The 26,443-nt window shown below is 45.5% G+C and overlaps 2 long non-coding RNA genes across 3 annotated transcripts in view; one reads left to right on the plus strand and one right to left on the minus strand.

The window, feature by feature from the left end:
- LOC115097558 overlaps positions 1 to 6,702 on the minus strand; it is a 40,878-nt gene extending 34,176 nt beyond the window's left edge. The window contains exon 1 of the long non-coding RNA XR_003858306.1: positions 6,576 to 6,702. This is a non-coding gene — a long non-coding RNA (uncharacterized LOC115097558). The remainder of the gene's footprint in view (positions 1 to 6,575) is intronic.
- LOC115097557 overlaps positions 2,902 to 26,443 on the plus strand; it is a 78,252-nt gene continuing 54,710 nt past the window's right edge. For both annotated transcript variants that reach the window (XR_003858304.1, XR_003858303.1), the window contains exons 1-2: positions 2,902 to 2,948; positions 14,914 to 15,017. This is a non-coding gene — a long non-coding RNA (uncharacterized LOC115097557). The remainder of the gene's footprint in view (positions 2,949 to 14,913; positions 15,018 to 26,443) is intronic.

Here is a 26,443-nt window from a genome sequence, read left to right on the forward strand (position 1 = left end):
GTGATAAGGGTCTGAAAAGGAGATCGGAGTATGTCGGGTGATGCAGGTAATGTCTTGGGATTGGTTGGAGGTGGGACGAGGGAAAGGGGGTGGGATGGAGGGGGGAGGCGGGGAGGGGAGAGGGGAAGGTGTGTTAATAGGGTGGGATCCTGCACCCTGACAGTGTGTTAATAGGGTGGGATCAGCTTGCACCCTGACAGCTGGGAATATTGCACCTTGTCGGCAAAACAACATCTTCCGTGAAAATCTCAAAATACCCCCCAAAAATCACACCGGATTTTTAAATAATTGTTCGATACATCCAAAAATTGTTTTTCTCTAATCCAGAATTGTATCACAAAAAAAAACAAAACAGAAATGGAAGTGAAAAAAAAAACCTAGCTTATAAATTGTCAAAGGACCACAAGACGCAATCCAACTCTCTAATCTTGGCCAGGCAAAAAAAAAAAAAAAGCACTTGCAAAGCACCTGTGATCTAACTCAAGTTACCAAAATGTCAGCTATGTATAATTCCACTGACAAATTACACATATTTGAAAAGAGTAAGATCACAGGTGCTTTGGAAGTGTCCTTTTCTTGCTATTATTAGAGAGTTGAACGGCCTTTTGCCAGCAATTTATAAGCTAGCTTTTTTTTCACTTCCATTTCTGTATTTTTTGTGAAAATATTCTGGCTTCGAGAAAAACAATTTTCTAAAAATCCAGTGTGCTGGTGGGGGTGGGGGTGTTCGATTATGAGATTTTTACTATTGGGTTTGCCTCCACGTTTTTATTTTGTGCCATTTCATTTTTACAAAGTACATTTTCCCACATGGAGGGAACCCGACTTTCTTACTAGACTCCCAGAGCAAGAGGTTACTGTCTCTTTCATTTTTTTTTTTTTCCAAATGCACAATATTCATTTTTATCAGCAGTTTGTGCAATCTTCTTTCAGCTGCTTATTTAAAAAAAACAAAAGATAGTGTGCCATAGTTTGAGATACCGTCGTTTATATTTTCAAACACTTTCCTGAGCTATCGTCTTTGTCATATTAAATAGTGTGATAAAATGCTCGGTCCCATGGGGCAGTTCGGGCATTCGCTGGATAAACAGCACATAGCAGCACATAAGTTTGCTACCCTTGTTTACAAATTCCGCACTAAGAGGTCTGCTATCTGCTAAAGGTTTTCTCCCATTGTACATCTACAAGAAAAATGCTTGGTGCACAAGGCCCTAAACTCATCACTAATATGATACCATACCCTCTTTCCCAGACTATGAGCTTGTCTGTACCTACCAAGGATCATATATCATTTTGCACAGAAACAAATTCAGAGCTCCTCTGAAAGAAGTCAAAAACCACGAGATAAAGAAAATAAGGGGGTAATTTTCAAAAGGATTTTCACACTTACAACTGGGTTTTATACGTGTAAATGCCCTTTACCCATGGAAGTAGGCTTTTGAAAATTGCTGCAATATATGTCATTGAATTGTCTATAGGCTTTACCCAGATTGGGATGGTAACTTTCATATCGGTGCCACATTCATCAGCCCATGCCCAACCCAGTTGTAAGTGTGAAAATGGGCACACGCCTGGTGCGCCCAAATGCCACTTCTACCGCATAAATGGGATTTTAAAAGACACGCGCGCCCCGGTTTTCCCAGTTCATTTCCAGTTCGAACAGTTAAGGGATAGGACCTCCAAACCACCCTAGTTTAAGACCCTTCCTTCCCCTGTTAGATCCAACCCTTAAAATCCTGCTGATCTGCCTAAAATATTTTGTTTTATATGTTGCATGTCATCCATAGCAGAAGCAAAGTTACAGGGCGCGCGCGCCGAGGCGTGTAAATATTTACATGCTACATTCAGGTGTGAATCCAGGAGCACCCATGCCCCACCCAGACCACGCCCATGCCCCAACCTGACCATGCCCGTGCCCCACCCTTTTTGAACTTCTCATTTGTGCGTGCAGCGCCAAGCACACGCACATACCCGGGTGGCTTTTAATATCCGCTCGGCGCACGCCAGCCTGACATATTTGCGCATCCCCTAATTTCAGCGCATGTGTGGCTTTTGAAAATTGCTACGATAGTGCTTTACAGTTGCATGTGTCCCGCCTTCGAAAATTCACCTGAGAGTATTTTGTTGCAGCAGCTTCCTATAGGAAAGCGGACCTGTCACTATTTTCACAGTACGGTTCATATATTAGTGGTCTTCTAAAGTCAATAAATTGTTACCACAGTTGGTATAAACTGGCTGGATACTGTATTTACGGTGCTTTTTAACGTGGACTAGGCCTGTTTTTATTTTATTTATTTTTAGCAGGCCTTAACGGGCTGTAAATTAACCGAGGAGCTATTCAGTCCTCTTCAATTGTGCAACAGCTAACCATACACACGAGCAAATAGCTTTTCAGTCAATGCCACTTTCAAGTTCCAAAGGATTTATGAGTTTTACCTAATTGACCAGAAGAATAAATAAAACAGACCTGTTGTATTTGATCCTGTAAGTGATTTATTTGCACAGAAGGAAATCCAATATTTGTTTTGCACTGACTGAGCATCTTCGAACTACATGCACAGATCATTTGCAACCTGTATTAAAATTATTTCTCTGAGACTGGGCTAAAATGTGTAGCTGGAGTACACTGGAAGATCCCTACAACATCGTTGGATGGCTTTAAGAGCAAGGAACTTCTCCCATATCCCTTTTTTTTTTTTTCCAGTATATTTTAGTTATTCCATGGAATAAACAGGCAAGTCAACTGAGAAAAGAATGAGGAGATCACAAGAAAGCTGGGAGAGGTAATTACTCCGGTAAACTCTCAAGGCCGAATTTTAAATCGACCATGCGCATAAAAAACGGGGGTCACGCGCAGGGGCGCTGGAGGCTGCCGGTACAGCGGCCATTTGCCGCTGAACTGGGGAAGCGCGCGCGCAAGATGCTACTGCTCCTGAAGCGAGCGAAAGGTAAAATAAAATATTGGGGGTTAGCTAGGATAGGGATAGGGGGGGGGGCAGGAAGAGGGAGGAAGGTCTGCTAGGTGGGTTGGAAAGTTCCCTCCCAGTCCGCTCCTTAATTGGAGCGGACTGGGAGGGAACTGGGAGAGGCCCGATCTCGTTGCCGCATGTACTTTTTATAAAATTAGGCCCCTCCCCCTTGCGTGCACCGCTCGCAGATGCGCGCACGGCCCACAGATTTTGTAACGCGTGCGCACGCCGGCGCACGCGTTATAAAACCGGCGCTCACCTTTTAAAATCTACCCCTCAGTTTTTACACCGTTTCATTTAGGGAATGGGAAAATGAGGATCTTGGATTGTAAACCCTCTGTAGACGGGGAAATACCTACATTGCTTGAATGTAACTCTCAATGAATAGACGTGAGCTAAATATAAATAAATAAATAAATAATAGGATGCCCCCACAGTAAAAGCCATGAAAACCGATTTCCTTAGGCACAGTGCTCCAGCCCCTGGGGTCCGTCCGCATCCCAGTCCCAAAAAGCATAATTTCCCGTCCTGAAGACACGGGTGAGTTGGGTTTTTTGTTTTTTTTGGTGTTTCCCATTTCTAGAAGGCAGCCTGGATTTCTTGGCCCCGATCATGTAATAGATAGAGCACCTGTATATTATGATATTTAGTGACTGACGCGCAACCCCAGAGAGGAATCCCTCACTCTCTCTTCCAGTGATTATAATAGCCTGACAGTCTTAAAAGTCTTAAAAGCATGCCATGGGGTCTTAATACACTAAGCCATCACAGAGAACTGTGAAGTCGGTATCTAAGGGCAGGCGAGTTTTGCATATATATTAAAATCGTTCCAGGGATTAAAGAAAGTGGTCTCTGTGGGCTGGCGGCAAGATGTAGTGTTTAAGCCAGATTTCAGTATTATTAAAAGAGATCGGCTTCTGCTTGGAATAAGACAAATAAATGAGTGTAAGACTAAATGTGGAAAAACTGTATATTTAATTATGGTTCTAGGTCATCAAGGGCAGATGAAATTTAGTCTTCATTTGTCCCTATTGCATACAGGGACTAAGAAATGCAGAATTATTGTTTTGGGAAAAAAAATGATTTAAGTACATGGAGCATATATGGATAAATACAGGATATGATGATGGGCAGGGAAGGGAAAGCATACAGGCACAACAGGTGTTGTGCACAGTTCTTATTCAGAGATCTTAGGCTTGGGCTGGCCCCGTGGCATATTAGCACCATTGTGCACTGCCACGTGAGAGTCCTGGGCTCAGTTCATGGACCTGACCCCTATTCCTCAGGCTTGCAGGGGTTGGGAGTGCCATGCACCCTTCAGGTGGGGGCCCGGGAGCGATCTGCCGTGATCTGCTGCTCCCAGTGCCTCAGCTGCCACTAACCAAAATGGCGCCGGTGGCCTTTAGCCCCTACCATGTGACAGGGGCTATCGGTGCCATTGGTTGGCCCCTGTCACATGGTAGGGGCTAAAGGCCATCGTCGCCATTTTGGTTAGTGGCAGCCGAGGCCCCGGGAGCGGTAGATTGCTCCTGGGCCCTCCGCTGGACCACAAGCGGGGTGTCGGGAGGGTGGCACGGTGAGGCGGGGGCTGGCAGAATTTTGAAAGGGCACTATTTGCCCTTTCATAATTCTGCTGCCTGCCGCGGCGCCCCCTAAATCGCCGTGCCCTAGGCACAGGCCTAGCTCACCTAGTGGTTCCTCCGGCCCTGGATCTTGGGCATGCTACATTACCTTCCTCAACTCCCAACAACCATTACCGCAGATACCTTCATGTGGTCCCATATACACATTTATATGTATGAGTATGCAAAAATGTACTACAATAATTTATAATCTGAGTGTATTTGGGCCATGCAGATTATAAAGTGCATGAATATCTGCCCCCAATATATATGCATATGTTTCAGTCCGCATGAATATTTGCAATGCATTGAAAGCATGTACTTTCTCTACCTATTTTATAAATGTACGCATGTATATTTTATGCACAAAAAACTTGTATGTGAAAAACCCTGATTTACATATGGATGTAGGCATGCCTTCGCCAGTTCACCCCCAGATTTCCCACCCAAAAACAGCAGACAACAGATGAATCGACTTCAATTGAGCTAGTTAATTAGCAGCTGTAAAACTGCGCAAATTAGTTGCCTAATGTATTCTCATAAATCTCTTATAAAATAGCAACTTATGCGCATACGCCCTGGATCACCCAGACCACGCCTTTTTGCGCAGGTGATGTGCATGTGAAACTGAAAATACAGGCATACTTTCAATGTTTATAAAACAGCGTGTACTCGAGGACATGCTACTTAGAAGTGTAGATGCTAATTTTGCACGTGTAACTCCTTTGAATATTAACTCGTTAGATTGTAGAAATGTGATTAAGCGAAACCTTTTGGTTCGGCCTTCGTTATCAGCCCGCCACAGGAATTTTTGTTTTCCCGCGGTTCGGGCCAATTTTATTTCGGATGCCCTCGAAACGAAGCCCAAAACCCACCCCAACCCTTCAAATTGAATTAATTACAACAGGGGGGAGGGGTTGTAAAAACAAACCCCAAACCTACCCCACCCTTCAAATGTAATTAATTGCAACAGCCACCCTCCCGACCCCCCCCCCCCCCCCCCAAAAAAAAACTTACCGAAATTCCCTGGTGGTCCAGTGGGGGTCCCAGGAGCGATCTCTCGCTCTCGGGCCATTGGCTGCCAGTAATCAAAATGGCGCTGATGGCCCTTTGCCCTTACCGTGTGACAGGGGCTGTCAGTGCCACTGGCTGGCCTCTGTCACATGGTAGGAGCAATGGATGGCCGGCACCATCTTAAAAAATGGTGCAGGCCATCCATTGCTCCTACCATGTGACAGGGGCCGACCAATGGCACCGATAGCCCCTGTCACATGGTAAGGGCAAAGGGCCATTGGCGCCATTTTGATTAGTGGCAGCTGACGGCCTGAGAGGGGGAGATCTTTCCGGGACCCTGCTTAGACCACCAGGGACTTTCTGTAAGTCTTGGGGATGATCAGGCAAGTCTTGGGGGTCGGGAGGGTAGAGTATTGCAATTAATTAAATTTGAAGGGCTGGGGTGGGTTTGGGGTTTTGTTTTGTTTTTTAATGTGCCCTTTCTCCCCCCACCCCCCGAAAACGATAAGAAAACCACATAAAATTTCGTGGGTTTTCTTATCGTTTCGTTGCCCTTCCGAAACGCGATGAAATAGGAAAAATCATCTCTCTTTCCTATTTCGTCGCAAACGAATGAAGATCCCTATAAAGATCCTAGAGAGTCTGGTATTTTTATGTAATTTCTTGTGAAATAAATGTATAAAAGTAAATTGAAGAAGTTAAACATATTTATTGCTTTGTAGAAGATCCGTACATTCCCATCTATTAAAATGTGCCAAATAACCACAGTTACCCCGTAGCCCTGGCTATTATAAATAGGGAAACCATTCAATAGGGCCAGTGAAGAGTGAGCAAAGGTGACCCGCAGCTACTCGCCATCTTTTAATAGTCAAAACAATATTCACAGTAAAATCAACATTTCTGGATGCCCCCTCTCCCTGCTCACCACCCCAAAAAAAAACTGAAAATCAGTAAGCAAGAGATTAGTCACCTTGCCTCTCGCTGCTTCCTTGACTTTCTGGTCACTGTCGTTCAAGCTAAAATCCAAGTGAAGCCGACACTGGCTCCAATTTATTTCTGGATGCAAGGGCTGGTCATGGCCTCTTAGTGGAGAATCCCTTCCTTTCACTTGCTAGGGTGGGGGTGGGGGGGAGATGTCAGGGTGGGCGCTTTAATACCTGTGTGCGCGCTGAGAAGCGTGGGTGTTATTTCCACCAGCTTTTAACAGTCTCCCACTGTGCGGTGAACGCCCGGAGCCATATGCCATGCTGCAATTAACGCCAATTTCAGGAGTGCAGAGACAAGTGTTTGTGGTCGACACTGTCAGTTTGCTGGGAAAAGCAGATGTGAGCCGAGGAGTTATTTGCCAGCCCACAGAATAAACAACCACCGTTTCCCCCTGCTGTGTGAGGTTTGTCATGACAACACCTGCCAGGCTTTACGAATAGCCTCCAAGCTCTGCTTTTTCTTAATAAGAAATAAAAAGAAAAAAATAAAAAGTCCCTAGGAGGCTTCTAAGAGCTATTGAGAGTAACAAGGAATAAAGATAGTCAGTCTTTTCCTTTAAGATAGGGTAACTTTAACGCAGCCTGCATCGCGGTAAAGCCTGCGTGTCCACTGTGCAGTTTACCAAGTATTTTTCAAGCAAACTAACCCCCCACCTGCACACAGAACGCCTCTCCTCAGCTTGCGTAAAGTATGTGCAAAAACGGGTTATGCGTGTGCTTTTAACACGCCCTAGTCTTTCATTGGGTTTTCCAATTGCTGCTTTCATGGGCTAGAGGCTGGGCACAGGCAGTGGTGAAAGCAAACAGGGGATGAGTAAGAGAATGCTGGGGAGGAAGGAGAGATGGGAGGACACATTTATAGTGTACAATGTCTGGATGAAATATAGAGGAGTGAGGAGGTACTAGGGAAGTTAGAAAGGGCAACCAGGGAAGTTATAAAGGATTACAGGAACCCGAACAGATGCTGGGAAGGTGGTCTGGGTGGAGGGGGGAGGGGGGGGGATGGCACAGTGGAAATCAGGGGAGATGCTGGAGACTGCAAGATACACCAGACAGCTCTTGATTTATAAACTCCAGATTTTTGCAACCTAGATTAACCCTTTAGTCATCAAAGATGGATCGCCCAGTCTCAGAAATCACTGAGGACCATCGAACAACTGATCTGATAACAACCTATGGCTGCTGATTTGTGAAAATCTTCAGAGCAAGATAACTGCTATTAGATTCATGGAAAAATGTCAGGAATTAGTTAAAAAAAAAATAACATAAGAAATTGCCATGCTGGGTCAGACCAAGGGTCCATCAAGCCCAGCATCCTGTTTCCAACAGAGGCCAAACCAGGCCACAAGAACCTGGCAAGTACCCAAACACTAAAAAGATCCCATGCTACTGATGCAATTAATAGCAGTGGCTATTCCCTAAGTAAACTTGATTAATAGCCGTTAAAAAAACGAACAAACCTAGATGTAAAATGTTGAATGGTATAAAGCAGGTCTCACCACTTAGCATGGAACACTACACTGACTATAATCTTCTTCTGAGCTCTTTAGAGGTGCACACGCTGGCAATTAAAGTAAAAGGTAATACAACAAACCCGTAATATATATTTGAGAGAGGGAAAAGCAGAACTACTGAGCAACAAGGCCAAATCATAATGAAAACGATTAGTCAAGCAGAAAAGTAAAGAAAAAAACAGAAAGCTGAATAATTATTGTACGTCTTCATTCTCAGCCACTCCTCCTTGTTGCTATGTAATTATAACATACGGCTTCCACTTTCTTCACTTCACCTTTTCAATTCTTTTATCCCCAAACATGCTGAGTACTTAAAAACTAGGGATGTGCATTTATTTCTAGATGAAATGAAAAATGGGATGAAAGTTGAAACAGACGTTGAAGCTTGAACAGACATCATTTTCAGTCAGTTGCATGGCTGCTGTCAGAGGTCAACACACAAGTTTGAGAAACCCTTGCTTTAGAACTAGGATTTCCAGGAAAAGTTGAACAAAAGAAGGGAGAAAAAGAAAGTGTGCTGTCAGTCACTGATTCAGTACACTGCAGCGTTACTAGCAGAAGGAAGCTCTCACTTGTTGGAGTGATATTGGGCCAGATCTTAAAATCTACGCCCGATTTTATAACATGTGCGCGCTGCAGCGCGCACATGTTATAAAATCCGGGCTTGACGTAAGCAAGGGGGTGCACACATGTGCACCTTGCACGCACCGAGCCCGAGGGGAGCCCCGATGGCTTTCCCCGTTCCCTCCAAGGCCGCTCCAAAATCGGAGCGGCCGCTCCAAAATCGGAGCGGCCTCGGAGGGAACTTTTTTCAGCCACCCCCCACCTTCCCCCTCCCTTCCCCTATCTAACCCACCCCCCCCAACCCTAACTAAATCGTCCCCCCTACCTGTATTTCAAAAGTTACTCCTGCCCGAGGCAGGCGTAACTTGCCCGCGCCGGCTCGCCATCCCCCAGCACAGGCCGCTGTGCCGGAGGATTCGGATGCCCCCGAACCGCCACCCTGCCCCCGGATTCGCCCCTGGACTGCCGCCATGCCCCCTTCCCGCCCCTTTTTCGAAGCCCCGGCGCATACACGCGTCCTGGGGCTTGTGCGTGCCACTGAGCCGAAGCAAAATAGGCTCGGCACGCGCAGGGGCAGATTTTCTCAGGTTACGCGTGTAGCCTTTGAAAATCTGCCCCATTATGTCAGCAGGGATAAGGATGGACACAATCAGGCCGACAGAGAACGGTGCGCACGGCCGAGCTCACCGTTTAACACGCGATTGGCCGCGCGTTTCCCACCGGCGTCTATCACCCCTTATACTGTAAGAGGTAACAGCATGTGGAAAACTGACAGCCAACCCTCCCCCCCAAAACTAATAGCACTCATCACATGCAAATATTTATTTATTATTTTTTGTATACCAACATTCAATCTGAGATATCACATCAGTTTACATTTAGGTACTGTAGGTATTTCCCTATCCCGAGAGGGTTTTCAAGCTAACAGGCCAATACAGTACAGTGCACTAATAACCAGCATTTGGATGCGCTAGCTTTACCCCTTATGCCTGTGCTGGGAGAGCAGGTGCTCACCCACAATTTTTACTGTATCGGCCCATAAGTTTGCACCTGAGGCAATGGAAGGTAAAGTGACTTGCCCAAGGTCACAAGGAGCAACAGCGAGACTCGAACGCTGGTCTCCTGGTTCGTAGCCCACTGCTCTAACCACTAGGCTATTCCTCCTTATTAGTTAGTTGCCCAGGATACTGAAAGTAAAATTTGCGGCCAAGCCGCACATTTTACTCTCAGAAATTAACGCCTGCCCAAGGGCAGGCATTAAATTCTAAGCGACCCTGAAAAGTGTACAGAAAAACAGAAAATACTGCTTTTCTGTACACCTCCGACTTACTGTCCTAGCGATATTAAGTCCGAGGAACCAAAAATTAAAAAATAAAAATAAACAAAAATCTACCCACTGGTCAGCAGGTTAGAAAAACGGACCTACAATTTTGCCGGCATCCGTTTTCTCAACCCTTGGCTGTCAGCAGGTTCGAGAATCGACGCTGGTAAAATTGAGCGTCGGTGGTCGGACCCACTGACAGCCGCCTCTGCCGCTAATAAGGAGGCGCTAGGGACACGCTATTGTCCCTAGCCCCTCCTTATTAGCCCGACACCTAATTTAAATAGAGAATTGCGCGCCCAGGAGCGGTGCCTGGGCACGCGATGGGAGAGCGGGCGCTCAACATGGAGCGCCGGCTCTCCCACACTTATTTTACTGAATCTGCTTGATTATGAGGTGAAATTTAAAAGCCCGGTGTACTCATTAATTAGGGGATGCGGGAAGAAATCGGTCTCGCACATGCTGAGTGGATTTTAAAAGCCGCCGAGATACGTGTGTACCTCCCGCGGCGCACACACCATGAAAGTTTTCAAAAAGGACGAGTTCTGGGCAGGGCATGGATGTTTCAGGAGGTGCACGTAAATACTGGTGCAACCTGGCTCGCGCCTAGGACCCCTGCCACTACCTTTACTTCTGCTTTGGATGACGTGTAAGTTAAAAAAGAAAGAAAACTAGGCAGATCTATGGGGTTTTAAGGGTCAGGGCTATCTGGGGGTGGTGAAAGCTATTAATCGAAGGGAGTTTGGAGGACCTATCTCGTAACTGGGCAAACTGGGGATGAAGTGGTGAAACTGAGAATAGCATCAGCACATGCCCCTTTTAAAATCCCTCGATTTACGCGATAGAAGCAGCCTTTGCACGCACATGCGTGCAGCCACTTAGAATTTGGCACACGTGCACATGGCCACTAGCCACTCTATTTTCTAACATGCGAGCATATGTTATAAAATGGCCGCATCCCTGGGTGCGAGCTGACGTATGCATGCAAATGTGCTCGCCGGTTTGAAAGTTATTGGCCCAGTGTATTTAAGAAAGGCTCTCTTACAGGCCGACAGTACAGTGCGCTCGACGCGCTAGCGTTACCCCTTATTCAGTAAGGGGCCGAAAACATGCATCCAATCCCCCGAACCTAATAGCACCCGCAACATGCAAATGCATGTTGCGGGCGCTATTAGGTATTCCCGCGCGATTCAGAAAACAAAATGTGCAGCCAAGCTGCACATTTTGCTTTCAGAAATTAGCGCCTACCCAAAGGTAGGTGTTAATTTCTTCGGGCACCGAGAAAGTGCACAGAAAAGCAGTAAAAACTGCTTTTCTGTGCACCCTCCGACTTAATATCATGGCGATATTAAGTCGGAGGTCCCGAAAGTAAAAAAAGTAAAAAAAAAAAAAAATTTGAAGTCGGCCCACGGCTGTCGGGTCAAAAACCGGACGCTCAATTTTGCCGGCGTCTGGTTTCTGAGCACGTGGCTGTCAGCGGGCTCGAGAACTGACGCCGGCAAAATTTTGCGTCGGCTGTCAAACCCACTGACAGCCGCCGCTCCGGTCCAAAAGGAGACGATAGGGATGCGCTAGTGTCCCTAGCGCCTCCTTATGCCTGTTTCTACCGCCGGGCCTAATTTAAATACAGAATCGCACGCAGAGGAGAGTGGCCTGTGCGCGCGCCGGGAGAGCGGGCGTTCGCCTGCTCTCCCGCGGACTTTACTGTATCGGCCCATTAGAGAGAGCATGTACTGATATTAGTGATAGACTATTGTTTATTTATTTAGGATTATTATATACCGTCATTCCAGGTGAGAATCACTAGATCACAACGGTGTGTGACACACATAGCAATAGTCTAAATTAGGGAATATATATATAATCAGTGTAGTGTATTATTATTTCTGGCAAAAGTGATTGTCCTTGTTCGCTCTACTGTGCATACTATGTAACACTATAAAACACTTCGCCCACAGGTGATCTGTTTCTGAAGAAAGTCCGTCATGTTAGTGGCATTAAGAGGCAGACATGGAAATGGCAGAGGACGGAGGAAACCTGCCCCCAACGAAAGGCGGTGCCACTGGGTTTCGATGCCATGGCTTCTTTGCTGCCCTAGCCCTTACTGTTTGTATGCCTTGGGGTGTTGTTGATGCCACTGTGTTTCCTGCCTTAATCTATACTCTGTACCTTGGGGGATTGATGCCAATCTTCTTACTGCCATTCCTCTCACCTAGGCTGTAATTTTCAAAAGGATGTTAGGCACATAAATCATGATCTTTGAAAAGTTACCCAGGGGTGAGGAGGAGGAGGCAAGGTGGCGCCCGAGCAGCATCATCACCAGCTTATTCTGAACTGACCTGATTAACAGAGTATCCCTCTTGAAAGCTGGCCATACATACATTAAGGAAGTCCAATAAAAATGTGGCACCAACAGCTTTTGTCTGTTGCCCTTTATTACTATGTATGTAAGTGGCTTAACACCGTACCCGCACTAGTTGTAAAAATGAAGTTTTCTTTGTCTGTCTTAAGTGTCAGGGCAACAGTCAGTATGGCCACTGAAATGACTTTCGCTTCCTTTGGCAAATATTTAACTTAAAATATCTGTCCTTATCTACGGGAGTTCTTTATAGCAGAAGTACAAACCGTGGTCTGGTTTTCTCTGCAACCAACAGGGATGAGCGTTTGTTTCAAAGCAAAATGTAAAATGTGACAAATGAGGCCATTTTTCAGTTTGTTCCGAACAGAATGGACCAAAAATAGCCTCCTTCCATTTTTGTGTACAAAAAAAACCCAAAAAACAGCAAGGTAAATATTTCACAGTGAAACTTTGTTCACTTTATATGATCCTTTCATTAACAATACAGAATAAGTCCATACACAATAGTCATTGTCAGAAAGAAAACTGTAATAAAATTAAGGAAAAAACCTCCATAATATACAATATGAACCCAAACCCTTGCCTTCCCTATTCTATTTTCAGTCATTTATAATGCTTGCTCAATTGACTCTGAGCCCACTGTCAAGCCTCCGAATATTGTCTGCTCTGTCTGTTGGTAAGAGCATCGCAATGTGCTGACTGTGTGTTTAAAGAATTTGATGTGTCAGTATGATAATGTCAAAATTGCAGTGCTTGACTTTTGTCAACCTTGTCCTAATGCAATCTACGGTAAGGGCATGTGTCAGGCTGTTTTGTCATGGAATACTTACCATTGCATGTATTACACTGGCTCTTAAATAGATTTTCCAGCATAAAGACCACAGTGGCTAAATAAATAATTCAGGGGTACTGACTGTTCGTACAGCTTGTACATTGTGAAAGTAATTAGCTGAGGTTCTGCTGGGACCACAGTGTTTACAGCATGCTCAGGAACTTCTGGCACAGGCAAATCTAATTTGTTGCATTTGCGTTTATAATTTCTTGTCATACCTTTCTTTTACTAAGTGAAACTATGATTGGGTAGAGTTGAATTAACATCACACAAAGAGGGGTGAGCAGAGCAAAGGGTTTTGCTTAGTTCTGTCTGTCATTTTGCCTTTTATTCATTTTTTGAAGTGTTATTTCCTACTTTTTATTGTTTTGTTTCGTTATTGGTTTGGGAGAATAATGTGTGCTGTTTGCAAACAGCGCGCACTGTTTAGAAATAGAGTGCACAGTTTGCAAAAAGTGCATGCTGCTTCCCGATACCTAAAACAGCAGCAAAAAACCCGAGTAAGACCCCGGAGGGTCTCTGAAGATCCCTTGTCCCTCCCTCCACTGACTCTGGAAGTGGCTGGAGTTCCCCAGAAAGCTAATATTTGGTGCTGGCCAGCTCTATGCCCCTATCGTCTGACAGAGACTATCATTGCCATTGGGTCGGATCAAAGGGCCAATGCCATTTTGGAACACGGTGGCTGCCAGGTCTGGGAGCAGAGGGGTGACTCCCAGGCCCCCTCTAGATCACCAGGGTAATTTTGATAAGTCTGGGGGGAATTGTGAGGGTGGGCTCTGGGGAGGTGGGGAGGGGTTTGGGGTAGGCCATGTGAATGGGAATTTTACCCCAAATATCACATTTCTAGTGGATCTTGGGCTGCTTCTAAGTGTGGCAGGGGAAAGTGGGTTGGAACAAGGCCTCTCTGGAGACCTCCAGGTTACGAGGTTTGTAAGGGGGGGGGGGGGGGGGAACCTGTTTGCACTATTTGCAAAGAGTGCATCCAAAAAAACGATAGAAACTACAACACGAAATTTCTATCATTCATTTCGACTTGGAATGACATGCACAGTGTTGTTGATATAATGTCTATGTCATTTCAAACGAATGCACATCCCTAATCACAAATGCTTAAGGAGGATATCTATTTAACGTGATGCACAAAGCTGCAATATCACGAAGCAATAATAGCTATAGTTAGATTAATGGGGCTTCTGTGATGTCTTGCCCAGGAAAGAATGCAAATCTTTAAAGTCAAACAAATCAAGAAAAGCCTCATCAGGTAATATTCCAGGGCACGATCTGCCTGATCTTTATTTTGCTTCTTTGCCTTTTGCTGTAATGCTCTCAGTGTAACTTTCTTCACATGGCACTGCTCTGTTTCTGCTATATTTCTGTTTCCAGTCGGTCAGTGGAATCTCAAAAGTAAAGTTTTAGCAGGCTAGAACATGATGCTACCATACATTGCAACTGCCAAGGACACTTTCCGATTACCTTTGTTTCAAAACTGGGCTTTTGCAGTAGGAAAAATACCCTTCAAAATGTCAGCTTGACTCTAATAACAAAAAAAAGCACTAAAGGCCAGAGTTATTTTCAGATAATCTTTGTCTTTGAGGCAGAGGGCATTGAGGCGTTATCTCATGCCTCTGAGTCCCTTTAAATTGCTGAAGTTCTCTTCCTGCTCTGTTGCCCATTTAAAAAAAAAAATGACATTCAGTTCATGTGATATCAGTATAACCCCACTTTTTTACAGGCACTCCCAGAAATAGCAAGAGACCGCCTTCAGATGCTGCAGAGTTTGAGGGAAACCAGGCGGCAGCTCTGAATCGGGATGTTTCCATGACAGACAGCAAGGCCGTAAGTCCGAAAGGGATCACATACGCATACCTGGGAACTTTTGAGTTGTGGTCGCCCTGAGACTTCTATTGATTAGCAAGTGGCGGGGGGTAGGAAAGGAATAATATATATCAACTTTTTCTCTTCCATTCTCTCCCCCCCAGCTTTGTCTCTTCCATCCCCACCCCCACAGTTTCTCTCTCTTTCTTCCACCCACCACCATCACCTGCCCCCCCTCCCGAGATGATCAGCATACTTCCCCTTCATCTCTCCCTGACCCCTGCACTCTCTTAGCTCCCTCCCCTTCTAAGTCTCAGCTCCATGACTTATGCATCCTCACTCTACCTTTAGCTGAGTGAGTCCCAAGTCCTGGAATCACAGCTGCAGACTTAGTTTTGTGTGTATTGCAGCCCCTCTCCAATCTCTCCCCACATGCTGCTTGCAGCATCTGCTCCAGGCTCACCCCACGTTTCCTGTTCTCTGCAGGCTTACTGAGGACGGAGAGTGGCTGAGCTGTGTACAGAGAGCAAGGCCATGAGATTTCTAGGGGTACATTTTGAAAAGCCATTTAGATGGATAACAGGAAAGTTATCCATCTAAATGGCTTAGGTGCATTTTAAAATGCTTACCCGGCTAAATTCTAGCCAGATATTGATTTAACCCGGTACGATGGGGGCATTCCTGGGGTGGGAGGTGGGCATTCTGGGTAAGAGCTAAGGGGGGATATGATAGAGGTCTTTAGGATCGTGAGAGATCTTGAACGAGTAGATGTGAATCGGTTTTTTACACTTTCAAATAATAGAAGGACTAGGGGTCTTTCCATGAAGTTAGCAAGTAGCACATTTAAGACTAATCAGAGAAAATTCATTTTCACTCAACGCACAATAAAGCTCTGGAATTTGTTGCCAGAGGATGTGGTTACTGCAGTTAGTGTAGCTGGGTTCAAAAAAGGTTTGGATAAGTTCCTGGAGGAGAAGTCCATTAACGCTATTAATCAAATTTACTTAGGGAATAGCCACTGCTATTAATTGCATCAGTAGCATGGGATCTTCTTAGTATTTGGGTAATTGCCAGGTTCTTGTGGCCTGGGTTGGCCTCTGTTGGAAACAGGATGCTGGGCTTGATGGACCCTTGGTCTGACCCAGCATGGCAATTTCTTATGTTCTTATGTTCTTAGCTGGTTAATTTAACCTGCTAGCTCCGAAATTCGGAGCGAATTATCCAGGTATTATCCCTGAGACTCTGCAACTGATACAAATTCTCTGAGTCTCGGAGTGAAATCCTGAGAGTTCCCAGCTATGCACATAGGCAGCCTCTCAAAACAATGTCCACAAATGGGAGTAGTTCCAAAACAAATAAACTTTGCTGAAGCAGAAAAAAAAAGTGTAGAGGAGCCTTAAGGTTCTCTGCCAGCAACATTTGGTTTCTCCTGGGATAGTTCCTGTTACGAGCGCGGTCGTCATAAGCGGGTGGTGAGCCCTTGGGCCACGGCGAAAGCTAGGGAGGAGCCCCAGCCACACCGTGGGAGGTGAGCTGAGCAGGCATGGTGAGCCAGGCAGGCAGGAACAGAAGCAGGGAGTCCGACCCTCAGCCGGACCTGCATGCCCATGGTAGCCAACACGGGAAAGTTGACTAATGAACGGTCCTCCGACTGTTCCCGGCCCTTTCGGACCTGCCGCAGGGAATGGCAATGGGCAGCAGGCCGGACAGAGGCGAGGGCAGACAGAGTCCTTAAACAGAAGACATCAGACGGGGCAGAAGCAGGCTGAAGCAAGACGGAGACATCAGGACAAGGGCTGAAGCGAGACACAGGAAAGATCCAGGCGAGCAGGAACTCAGATGCTGGGATACTCACATCCGAAGCCCCCTCGGCTGGCAGAAGCTCAAGAGCCCGTGGGACGAATCCCTCCTGTTGGCCACTCCAGGGCCCAACAGGACAGAAGGCTCAGGAACCAGACGAGGACGAAGGTCAAGGCAGAGACACGAAGACATCCGGGCAAGGGCTGAAGCAAGACACTGTAGACAAGGCTGGACGGAAACATGGCACTGTCCATCAGGGCGTCCTACTCAGCCCACCCGTGGGACTGAGTCGCGGACCACCCTGTCCCAGACGCACCCTACACAGCCCAGGAAGGCTGGTCGCGGACCACGCTGAGAAGGAGGGTGCAGGGAAATTCCAGGCGAACAGGAACTCCGATGCTGGGATACTCACATCCGAAGTCCTTATGGCTGGCAGGCACAGGAACAAACATCTAGGCAGAGACACTGGACAGGGATCCATCAAAGCATATGATGATCACGGAAGACCTGGATCAGCAAGGATACAGACGACTGTAGGACCTGATCCAAAGGCACTTTGCAAGTGAACAGAAAGTCCTTAAATACTGGAGGTAGAAGGCAACTCCCTGGGAGGAGCTTGCCAGGACCGCCCACCGCTGGTCCTATAACTGGGGTAGAGAGCTGCGGGCCAGCCCCTAGGGAAACGGGCGTGGCTGGAAACCAGGAAGTCCAAACGCAGAGGCATGCAAGCCACAGGCACAGCTAGACCTCTCAGGCCCTGGAGCAAGTCCCGGATGGAACGTAGGCGAGGCCCTGGCTTCAGAGCGGCCTCTGGAGGAAGGTAAGAGACCTCCTGTAGCGCAGCAGCAGGGGGGATCGCAACAGTTCCCCCATTTGGGAGCCGAAAATGGCAGATTCCCACCACATAAAACCTTCTGCCCCCATTTTAAAACATGGAAGTCTGAGTTAACCCTTCTGGGGGCAGCAATTTTCTTTTATTTTTGCTAAGAAAGGACACTGTGGTCTCTGTGGTTGAGGCCTCTATTCATTTGAGCACCATGAATTTGGAGACCTTTTTTTTTTTTTTTAACCTATGTTGGACGTTTACCACCCTTCCCATCTCGGTTTCTTGGTTTCCTTGAGCATGGAGTGTCCCTTTTGATTTTTGCAGAGGTCCCCGGGATCCAGGGGCTCCGGTATTTTCCCTTTTTGATCTACATCAAGAGGAAGGGTGCCTGTCGCTGAGAGAGGACCATAGGATCACCAGCATCCACCAAGAGGAATGATATAGGAGTCATCCAAGGGGAGAAGCCGTAAAATGGGAGAGAAGGAGACTTTGTGGACCCACTCTGAGGTTCACTAACATCTTGAAGAGTTAATGGGAGAATAGGAGTAAGGTTGGTACCCCTCAGGTATCACTAATAGTATGGATGAGAGGAGAGAAGAACTACAGGAGAGGTGGGATTTTGCCATGGATTACACCAAATGGACTAAATAAATATTTCCATCCATTGGGGAGGGAGTGGCCCTTAGCACCTGGCTAGACAGGAGAATAACTAAATTTGACAACTGGCATTCACTGAACATTAGAAGCAATTGAACCAAAGATAAGGGTCACAAATTTATTAAAATAAAACATTAGAACATCAGTTTCTGAGAATAATGAAATCTGTAAAGAACTTTTCCATCAGCTACCTCCTTCAACAGTAAAAGTTAGGTTGGAAACCATAACAGTCTCCAGCATGATTGTTGCTGCTATTTACAACTAAGAGATCATCAGTGCTGTATACAATGAACTGTAAAGTGAGATTTGACTTAAAGCAATGCACATGGCCTAGTACAAGGGTGACCAATTCCAGTCCTCAAGAGCCACAAACAGGCCTGGTTTTCAGGATATCAATAATGAATATGCATGAGATAGATTTGCATACACTGCCTCCATTTACACACTAGCCTATGATCTCCTCCTTCACCCAAGGAATCTTGGACCCTCAGGTATTTTTGACAGCATGAGAGGATTAGGACATTTGAGACTGTGTTTGAGATGTGGTTCCTAGGACCTTATCTGGAACTACTAGCCTAGGGGTTACAAAAGTTTCAGTAGTACAAAATAAATAAATGAAAAAATTCAGAAATTCATAGTTTCTAGCAGAAAAATACAGTTCCTCATGTTTCTTGAGTCAACTAGTAGGAAAATGGGTCTTCCGAATGGAGTACATTCTCCCTCTACACCTCTCATAAACTCTAGGATCCTTGTTTACCACTTGGGAAGTTTGTCTTCAGTCTCTCGGATGTGTAATCCTGCCCCTGAGAAGGGGCAGGATTACACATTCCAAGGCCTCCCTTGGAATGTACAACTGAATGTCATCCATATAAACAAAAAATAATACTCCCAATGCTCGAAGCAACAACCAGACTGGAGCTAAATGCAAATTAAAAAGAACCAAAGATAAGGCAGAACCTTGAGGGACGCCATTTAGCTTGAGATAATATCTAGTTGTACCAAAATTCCACTGAAACCATGCTGCTGATTGTACAATAATGTATCACACATAGAAATCATTAACGTCTCAGTGTTTATGACTTTGTCATATCCATCACTCCCTGGCTTACGAGTGAAGTTCATTCCTGTCATGGTATGTACATTACCCCCGAGAGGTACGAGAACTTTAAGCAGCCACATGCAGACATAGCGGCTTCAAACTCAGGGAATTGGGTTTCTAAGCCTGCACACCTGCAGTTCTCACTTTCTGGTTCATGGGAAGCTGACAGACAGACATGAAGTTATTTATTTATTTATTTATTTAAGACATTTTTAGACCGTTTTTGCAACCTCATTAAATGGTTTACAATTAGACCTTCATAAAAATATAAAACAGAAATTTAAATTTAAAAATAAAAAATAATAATCATGACACTGATGGAAATAAAAATGTAAAAAAACAGAGAATGTAAAATATTAAATAATAATGACAACAGGCAAAAAATAAAACAAGAACAACATTGAAAAATAAATGACAAAATAAAACAGTACAATTAGAAGACCATTCTGTCTATTTACAAGCCTCTGGGCAATTTGATGGAGGAGCAACCCAAATATAAAATTGAGTCATTGATTAAAAACCAATTGAAAAAGGTATGCCTTAATCTTCTTCCCACATTTAAGGACAGAAGATTCAGCCCTGACGTTACCTGGTAAACTATTCCATAGCATGAGGCCCTGAACACAAAATAATCGCTCACGTGACTCATCCAGTCTTACCTTCTTGAATAAAGGAATACATAACAAGCCCTGAGATTGATCTTAGGCTTCTTGTTGGTTGGTAGAGTTTGGGCACTGCATTAATAACAATTGGAGGGAGCTAAACTGATGATACCCTTAAATACCAATTGCAGCATTTTAAACTGTATTCTCCAAGCAATAGGTAACCAATGCAAATTGGCTAAAATAGGAGACATTTGAATAGTAGACTAATTGGTTTTTTTGCAATTATATGGCATTTTGCACTAGTTGCATAGCATGTAAAGAAGATGTGGTAAGCTAGCAAACAGTGCATTGCAGTAATCAAATGATGAAATGATTAAACTCGGGCTGTACATACTCAGACAGCTGCCAGTTTTGAATGGATGCGACTAACTCTGGGTATTCTCGAAGTTTCCTTTCTTAGGAGTGTTACACACTGAAGCTTTGCACAGTACAGTATGTTGTTTCCACACTTCGGAGGCAGGAAGTATCTCTTTTTTTCTGATCAGTCAAGCAAAGATTGCTTCACAGGCTCCAGACAGCAGGACAGGAATTGCATTTCTGTTTTATAGCCGAGCAGATAGAGCTGGTAGAGCATTCCCGGAAATACCCAAATCTCACTTTTTCACAGTCACTTTCCTCGATGGAGGATCCTGTGGCTATTCATACAACCTTTATGTTTGTCTCCTGTATTTCACATTCTCTCTACCTGTCAAAATAAGGTTTCAGGAGGTTTGAATAGAGTTAAAGAATAAGAATGTCACTGTGATGAAATGAACAATACCGAGAGTTAAAAGTCTGGGTTAACTTGCATATTTATTCAAGAAAGAAGCACACTTGAGTTAAAACACCGAAAATCAATTAAGTCTATCATTTTTAATAAACAATCAGACAGCACTTCATTTAATAATATGGCTATTAAGGGCCAGTGTAATCAGCAAGGTGTTGAAAGAACTGTTGATAGATTCAACTTACTATAAATTCCCTAATGAACATACTGAAAGCATTTGCAACAGGAAATATAAAGCTAATCTGTCAGACAGTGAAGCAATTAATTGTTTCCATTCCCAGTCCAATATCCATCAAGGGAGCCAACTGAAATAGTCTGGTGCTAGTTTGTATTATATTTCAAAATATATCTCTTCCAAATTATTTGATGATATGGTAGATGACATAGCAGCCTAGGGTCGCCCACTTGCTCCATTATTTTTAGGGCTGGTTGAACCATTGCATGATTGCACTTGTACTTATGCTTTTTTTTTTTTTTTTTTTAGGGAAAAGCTTCTTTCATTTCTCTAAAATGAAAAAAAAAATCTTAAAATTTTTTAAAAATACTGAAAAAATGTTGCCCCGTAGGAGAAGAAAAATCACACACCTGGACCCTTCCCCTATTCCCCTTCCAGCTCCTATTACCCTATTGAAGAATCTTTGTAGGGCTGCAGCAATCCTAGAGCACTCCTGTCCCTCCTATGCTGAAAACATAAATGGTTTTGGCATATCAGATATCAGCCCTTCATATCTCGCCCACAATTTCCTTCCGGTATCTTTCATCTTCCAGTGACAACTGTGGCATGAAGACGCCGGCTTTCAAGTGAAGATGCTGTGCGAGTTAAAATGTTTTCTTAATAATTCATTTAAATATTTTGCAGATGAGTTTTCAACTGTTGATGTCAATTCATGATATTGATTTTATTACAATATTTTTCGTTAACACAAAAACATTAGCCGCTGAGACTGAAGAGCGTGGTTAACAATGGAGTTCAGTAGAGCTTTCAGTTTTATATTGTTTTGAAGCTTCAGGCTGAACAACATATACATCCCCTGATGCAGATCCTTAAGCGAAACACAGTCCTGTGTCGGGGAGTATAGTTGGAATGAACAGCTGTGAACATCATTGGTTTGCCAGAAGAGAGATACGTGTATCGTGTAACTGCAATAACTAAAAATATTTTTTTAAAAAGGACTAAGTTACGACCATATTTATTTATTTAAGGGTTTTTTATATACCGAGGCACGTCAGCAGACATCACCTCGGTTCACAATGTAACATAACTTAGCAACAAGCTTTACAATAGAAATATATGATTAAATATAAGGCAATCTGAAAGCTGATTAATCCAGTAGTGCCAGTTATGATGCTCTTGAGACATAACAATTTATAGTTTATTGGAGAAATCATAATTTTTATAGTCTAGTTTGATGTCCTCCATTTTATGTCAGGTTTTTACTGGAGACTGTTATCAGCACCATTGTTAATTAATTATTTAAGATTTTACCCACATTTATTAAAGAAACCCCTCTAATGAGGTCTTTGGGTAAGAACCATACATTCAACATAAATATAAATATAAACAAAATCATCAAGATGAAACAATCTAAAACCAAGAAAAAATAAAAATTCAGTTTCTTCTGTACAGATTGCTATTGGTCAAGCACCCGCCTTGGGCTGCTGGTGCCATTTATAATCTCAGCATGGGAAGCCAGTTGTGACCAGGGATCACACTTGCTTCATGAAAAATTCTGCAATAGGTTAAGAAGAAATGCCACTGCTGCTCCTTGTTGCGATCCCCCCTGCTGCTGCGCTACAGGAGGTCTCTTACCTTCCTCCGGAGGCCGCTCTGAAGCCTGGGCCTTGCCTGTGTTCCATCCGGGACTTGCTCCAGGGCCTGAGAGGCCTAGCTGTGCCTGTGGCTTGCTTGCCAGCGTTTGGACTTCCTGTTTGGCGACGCCCTTCCCTAGGGGCTGGCCCGCAGCTCTCCACCTGACTTATAGGCCCAGCGGTGGGCGGTCCTGGCAAGCTCCTCCCAGGGAGTTGCTTTCTACCTCCAGTACTTAAGGACTTTCTGTTCACTTGCAAAGGGCCTTTGGATCAGGTCCTACAGTCGTCTGTATCCTTGCTGATCCAGGTCTTCCGTGATCATCATATGCTTTGATGGATCCCTGTCCAGTGTCTCTGCCTAGATGTTTGTTCCTGTGCCTGCCAGACGTAAGGACTTCGGATGTGAGTATCCCAGCATCGGAGTTCCTGTTCGCCTGGAGTTTCCCTGCACCCTCCTTCTCAGCGTGGTCCGCGACCAGCCTTCCTGGGCTGTGTAGGGCGCGTCTGGGACAGGGTGGTCCGCGACTCAGTCCCACGGGTGGGCTGAGTAGGGCGCCCTGATGGACAGTGCCATGTTTCCGTCCAGCCTTGTCTACAGTGTCTGCTTCAGCCCTTGCCCGGATGTCTTCCTGTCTCTGCCTTGACCTACGTCCTCGTCTGGTTCCTGAGCCTTCTGTCCTGTTGGGCCCTGGAGTGGCCAACAAGAGGGATTCGTCCCACGGGCTCTTGAGCTTCTGCCAGCCGAGGGGGCTTCGGATGTGAGTATCCCAGCATCGGAGTTCCTGCTCGCCTGGGTCTTTCCTGTGTCTCGCTTCAGCCCTTGTCCTGATGTCTCCGTCTTGCTTCAGCCTGCTTCTGCCCCGTCTGATGTCTTCTGTTTAAGGACTCTGTCTGCCCTCGCCTCTGTCCGGCCTGCTGCCCATTGCCGTTCCCTGCGGCAGGTCCAAAAGGGCCGGGAACAGTCGGAGGACCGTTCATTAGTCAACTTCCCCGTGTTGGCTACCATGGGCATGCAGGTCCGGCTGAGGGTCGGACTCCCTGCTTCTGTTCCTGCCTGCCTGGCTCACCATGCCTGCGCAGCTCACCTCCCACGGTGGGGCTTGGGGCTCCTCCTTGAGTCCTGCCGTGGCCCAAGGGCTCACCACCACCCGCTTACGACGACCGCGCCTGCGCGCGCTCGTAACACTCCTTGTGACTCTCTGTTGCCTCAGGTACAAACTTAGACCCAGATTCATCATTTTGCTATAAATTTCGCATGAATAGAACTTGCGATAAAAAAAAAGGGTGCGTTTAGGGTAATTTTTGAGTTACCGCAACATATGCTTTTTAGTACTTTGCATAGGTATTTTACTGCAATGAGCATTAAGTGGTAGATTTTAAGACCTGAGCGTGGGCGTACATGTGCATGCACTACCCGACGCGTGCACATGTACGCCCGATTTTATAACATGCATGCACAGGCGCACGTATGTTATAAAATCAGGGGTCGGTGCGCGCAAGGGGGTGCACAATTGTGCACCTTGCATGCACCGAACCGCACTGTCTTCCCCTGTTCCCTCCCAGTCCGCTCCGAACTCAGAGCGGCCTTGGAGGGAACTTCCCTTCCCCCTCCACCCCACCTTCCCTTCCCTTCCCCTACCTCCCCCGCCCTTTCCCCCCCTACCTTTTTCTTATTTTTTCTTTTGTTGTAAAACTTACTTCAGCCTTTGGGCTGAAGTAAGTTGCACGCGCCAGCCAACTGCTGGCGCGCAATCCCCGGCACAGGCCGCTGTGCTGGGAGCCTCTGACCCCACCCCCGGACTGCCCCTCCCCGCCCCTTTTTGCAAGCCCCAGGACTTACACACATCCCGGGGCTTTACGCATTTCGCTGGGGCTTTTGAAAATAGGCTCCAGATTTACGCACGGAACCTTTTGAAAATCCGGCCCTAAATTTATTGCACCTGTGATATTTTCACTTTACCTAGACAAGCATTTCCTTGTTTTGGGCTGCTGAGAGAGAGAGAGAGAGAGAGCGAGAGAGTAACTCGAGGTGAGGTTTTGGCAGTGGTCTAGGGTTTGGGGGGCAGTTTTATATGCACAGTCAGACGTATGAACAGCACAAAACACATCAGTGAATATTTGATGTGATTTGGAATGAGGAAAGATACACACAGATGAGATTTCTACAATATACTCTTGCCCTAGCATGATGCTCTCTCTACCTGGGTGCTATCAAGCTAGGGCGAGAATATCTAGCTACTGCTGAACTTGAGTGGATATTCAGCAGCCGCTAGATAGCCGGATAAGTCTTATTTATTCAGCTATCTGCTGGTTGAATATCGGCCAATCTGTTCATGTTGTGGTATTTTGTATTATAATACATTAACAGTGTGTTGGTGATTTTTTTTCTGTAAAATTTGTGCACAAGATTCCACCGTACTCAAATTTTGTTTAATGGATGGGGGGGGGGTTGTAATGGCCCCCCAGGGCACATTACCATTAAGGCCTGGGTGAACGTCTTTCAGCTAGTAGAGTAGGAGCTGGTAGTTAGGGAGAGGCACCAATTGTATACAGTCCTTCCCTTTGAGGGTGCTGGGACGGCTGTCCCCCCGGGAAAGAATAAAAGCAACTCCCTCCTGAGAACTCTGGGGGCAGTGCAGTTTAGGAGGAGGTTGAAGTTTATCCTGTTTTGGATTTTTGAGGCTTAACCTTGGGCTTACGTACTACCTGCTTATGGTCCCTGGGCAAGGTTGGGAAGCTGACTTGCCGTCCATTCCTTGGGTGTTTGGTGGGCCTTTGGGTTGTTTTCAGGACTTTTTTTTTTACGAGACCCCTGGGTGTTTGCCTGGAGGGAGGTCATGGGGAAACCTCTCCCTGGGGGGCCCAGGATAGGAAAGACCTGCCTCTGTGGAGGGCAGAGCTTTGCGGATCAGGAATATTCAGGGCCACCCATCACATTAATCATAAGTGAAACCAGATCAGTTTTTTTCCCCATATTTATTTTATAATGTTTAAAGTCGGCTAAAAAAGTAACATCAGTGTCTAATTTTAATCATTACTTGATGTGAAGTGGTTATCGCTCTATTGGTTTTCATTTTTTATTTTAGGGGAAATCGTCAGAAAATATTTTTGGGTCACAGGGACATTCAAAAACAGCTGAGCTCCTAAATTTATGCCCACAAGTTAGATTCTTAACTTACAGCAAAACTTTAAAACTAAGACTTGATTTTTAAGACCCGTGCGCGTACGCACATGTGCAGGCGTTTGCCAGCTCGCGCACTTGGACGCAGCAGTTTTATAACCTTTGCGCATATATGTGCGAATATACTTACGCCTGTTATAAAATCAGCTATACGCTCGTACATTTGCACACAACTTTATATTGATGTGCGCATGTGCGCGCAAATGCTGCCTTGAGCGTGTAAATGGGGGAGGGGGGTTAATAGATATGTGCGCCAATGCAATTACCTGTTTCCCCAGTTTGTTCCCAGTTCGCCCCAGTAAATGAGAGGACTTCCTAAACCCCCCAACTTGCCTGCCTTTTACCCAATTAGTCCCAACCCTTAAAACCCCGCTGACTAGCCTAGTGTTTTTGTAACGTAACTTCCAGGCCATCCATAGCAGAAGTAAAGTTACGCAGTAGGAGACCCCAGCACACACTTGTATGAATACATACTTACGCACACGCTTCATGTAACAGACTCGGTCCGCCCGTGCTCCACCCATGCCCGTCCCTTCTTTGAACTTTTTAATTTGAGTGCACACCAGGAGATACGCCAGTACTCGCATGGTTTCTAAAATCCGTGCAGCACACGCTGGGCCGACTCAAACGTGTATCTCCTGGCT

Source organism: Rhinatrema bivittatum, chromosome 8, assembly GCF_901001135.1.
Source record: "Rhinatrema bivittatum chromosome 8, aRhiBiv1.1, whole genome shotgun sequence".
Taxonomy (NCBI): Eukaryota; Metazoa; Chordata; class Amphibia; order Gymnophiona; family Rhinatrematidae; genus Rhinatrema; species Rhinatrema bivittatum.